The 3895-nt window shown below is 37.5% G+C and overlaps 1 pseudogene; it reads left to right on the plus strand.

Annotated features, from left to right (window-relative positions):
* Window positions 1-1985: 1985 nt before the first annotated feature.
* Window positions 1986-3416, plus strand: LOC149161887 (aldehyde dehydrogenase family 3 member H1 pseudogene; annotated as a pseudogene).
* The last annotated feature ends 479 nt before the right edge of the window (window positions 3417-3895 follow it).

Genomic DNA, 3895 nt, shown 5'->3' on the forward strand with positions numbered 1-3895 from the left:
GCCTAATATCATTTTCTTGATCCAGTGAATTTGGCTGAGATCCTTATGGAGAGAGCCCTCTTCTAGTCTAGTAGGGCTAGCTACTTGGCTAAGCATGGTTCGTGGTTACCCTTTCATTGCCTTCCTTTAGCCTGAGGTTCAATCCAGGTGATAACATGTGGCACTTCATACAAGTTCGCTCTACTGAACCAATCTATAATATAGTCATCGTGGGAGATTTGGAATAAATCTTTCTTGGAGAATCCAATATTGGTCAGACTTGCGCGTTTAGAAAGAGAAATTAGAGGGCTACCATACGACGCAATTACAGACCGTGAAGAGCCGAAATTACACAGATATAATAGATTCAATATCGAGCTCCTACAATGTGAAAAAAGGTGTGTTATCTTTTTAAAATTTTGCATAAGTTTTTTTGAAAAATTAGTTTGACGAAATTCAAAGGAAATATTGAAGCATTATTATCATTAATTGATGCCCCAAAGAAAGAAAATGGAAACACATACTAATCAATGTGAAAGCTCTAGCATGACTCATGAAGAAGAGGAAGAAATGCAACATGATATATCAAAATTACGAGACCAAATGAAACAATTTTCACTCTCACAAAATGTAACAGAAGCTATGATGGATGGTTTAAGGAAATGCACGGAAGTTGATATGAATGGCATGGAAGATACGATGGATGGAATGTAAGCTAAGATGGATGATATAGAAGGAAAACTTAAAGGCAACATGGAAGATTTGTAGATAGATTTGACAAAGTTGCTACAAGAAATGCTTAGTAATGGTGAAAGGGTAGTAAAGGAAACTCATGAGGAGAACAAAATAAATGTTAATCATGATTTCATAGACTCTAACATTGGATTTAAGACCCACCATGTTCCAAAGATTGATATGAGTAAGTTTTATGGAAATGATCCTGTAACATGGATACTACATATGGAGCAATATTTTGATCTCCATAATGTGAAAAACACACAAAAAGTACACATTGCAACTTTATATTTGGAACCTAATCAGTTTGTATGGTATCAATGAATTTTCTCTCGTAAACAAATTTTCACTTGGGAAATTTTACAGAATAAATGATAGCACATTATGAGGATACAAAAAGAAACATGTTTTTTAGCCAATTGTTAGATCTCAAACAAAAGGGTTCAATAGTGGAGGATATTGAGGACTTCCAAAAATTGAATATAAGGGTACAAGATATTCTAGAGGAGCATAAGATTTATGTGTTCATAGGGAAATTAAAGGATAACATCCAACATGAGGTTCGCCTTTGGGAAGTTAATCCATTGGAGAAGGAATTTAGGTTGGCCACAGAAATTGAAAGCAAAATTATGGCAAAAAGGAAGCCCACCACTCACAACTATAAAGATCGAAGTGTTGTTGCCCTTAACCTTCCACAACCTACAAGGTTTACACAACATAAATTGGAAGAAAAAATATCAAAAGGGCTTTGATACAGTTATGATAGCAAATACACTAAAGGTCATAAGTGTGCTGAGAGGAAATTATTTCACATAGATTGTGAAGAGGAGGAAGAAAAGGAACAAGAAACATCAAAAGAAGAGGATATATACCGAGAAAAAATGCTAGAAAAAGAGTAAATGAATCCAACCATATATTGTAATGCATTGGATGAAATTACCACTGCTGAAACTCTCAAGATCGAAGGACATCTTATCACTCAAGGAAAAATATTTTAAATCTTGAACATCATTTTTTTTTAATTTTTCAAAGGGTTCCTGTGGATGGAAGTCCCGTGTTTCTTCTCTATCAGGATTGGGCTTTTGGGCTTATATTTCTCAAGATATGGACAAAATTGGTATTGTTGGGTCAAATGGCACCCCTTACAGATGACAGCTGGCGAATAAAGTTCGAGCAAGTCAAAGCGGATGGGTTTTCTTGTAAAACAATCATGCCAAGTAGCGATCAAAGAGCTAAAAAGTTGGATGACCCCACAAAAGGTGTCAACAAACATGATTGTCTTCCCCTCATCAGCTGAAATTGTGCCAGAGCCATTGGGTGCAGCACTGATTATTTCTGCCTGGAACTATCCACTTTGTAGTGGAAAAATAGGAAGAATTGTGATGGCTGCAGCCGCAAAACACCTTACTCCTGTAACTTTAGAACTTGGAGGAAAATGTCCAGTTATTGTTGATCCAACAGTAGACTTAGAGGTTACAGCGAGGCGAATTATAGCTGGCAAGTGGGGATGTAATAATGGACAAGCATACATTTCCCCGGATTACATCATAACGCTGGAGTCATTTGCTCATAAATTGATAGAGGCTCTAAAAGTTATTTAAAAAAAAAAAAAAATCTTTGGAAAGGATCCACCTCAGTCAGCAGACTTGTCTCGTATTGTCAATTTCAGTCATTTTGCACGTTTAACAAGGCTCTTGGATAATCCAAAGGTGTCAGATAAAGTCATCTATGGGGGTCAGCGAGATGAAAAGCGACTGATTATTGCTCCTACTCTCTTGCTGGATGTTCTAATGGATTCCTTGATTATGACAGAAGAAATATTTGGTCCCTTGCTTCCAATAATCACTGTGCAAAAAATGGAGGAAGCTTTGGAAGTCGTAACTTCTTTGCCAAAGCCACTAGCAGCATATCTGTTTACAAAGGACAAAAAGTTTGAACGACAAGTGGTGGCAAGCATTTCTGCTGGAGGAATGGTTGTCAATGACACTGCTATACATCTTACAAATCATCATTTACCCTTTGGAGGTGTTAAAGAATCATGGGATATGGATACAACAGAGAAAATAGAGACCTCTAAACAGAAGGAGTAAGGAAATTCTCTATTCAAGGTTGGAAATCACCAGCGGAACTGCTTGAACGGATTGTCACTATTGATGATCTTTGGGTTCATACAAGGGACGCAAATTAATAGGCTTTTAATTTAAATTCTGATTGCTGAACCTGATCCCGATGACAGTCAAGAAGGCTATGCTGTTGGTAGATTCAAAGCGATTACTGAACCAGATCCTGATGCCAGCCTCTCAGAACAACCAGACACAGTATATGTCCTTTCTAGGCAATCAAGTGATGTGCAGATAGTTGGTTCCAGTTCTGTCGGATCAAATCTTAATTATGGAAATCCTGTTACAGAATTTCAACACCATATTCTTGGTTCTAGACTGAACAAACCTGTTGTAAGTGATTTTGAATCCATGCAGTTAAACCTAGAACACGAAGATGCAGATTTGAGAAGAATTCAAGAGTCCACAGCTGCTACTTCTGTGCGCCTTCAAGATGCTATTCAAAAGCTCAAGTCTCAGATGCCACCTGTTGAAATTGCCCCTGTTATTAGAACTTTATTCACTATTCTAAGGAATGTCATGGATCATCTAAATGAAACCAAATCCAGTTGCTTGCGCAAGGCTAATCCTATATTTCAATGATCCATTCCAAAGTATCAAGTTGTTCTACAAAAGAGAAGTCGTTGTTCTTGTGTGTACTGGGGTATAATTGCTATCATGAAGGAGCATCGATGGAGGGTAGGAATTATGACAGAGTTAGCTCCTGTTGGGTATGTAGGGATCAGCCCTAAATGTATTCTTGGATTAAATAAGAATCACGGGGAAGAAATATCTCTACGGCTAAGAACAGATGATCTTAATGGATTCAGAAACTATGAGAGCATTAAGAAGACTTTATTGCATGAACTTGCTCACATAGTACACTCAGAACATGATGCAAACCTTTTTGCATTAGACAAACAGTTGAATTAAGAAGCTATTGCCTTGGATTGGACAAAGTCGAGAAGCCAGACATTAAGTGGGTTAAGGCATGAAGCTGATGTGGATGAGCTCTTTTCTTCCCACCAAACTTACAACATTAACAAGCTTGGAGGGAATCCTTTACATTCTGTGGTAGATGC

This window comes from Pinus tabuliformis, chromosome 5_2 (assembly GCF_031772625.1).
Source record: "Pinus tabuliformis cultivar Carrire ecotype Pingquan chromosome 5_2, CPIR1, whole genome shotgun sequence".
Classification (NCBI taxonomy): domain Eukaryota; kingdom Viridiplantae; phylum Streptophyta; class Pinopsida; order Pinales; family Pinaceae; genus Pinus; species Pinus tabuliformis.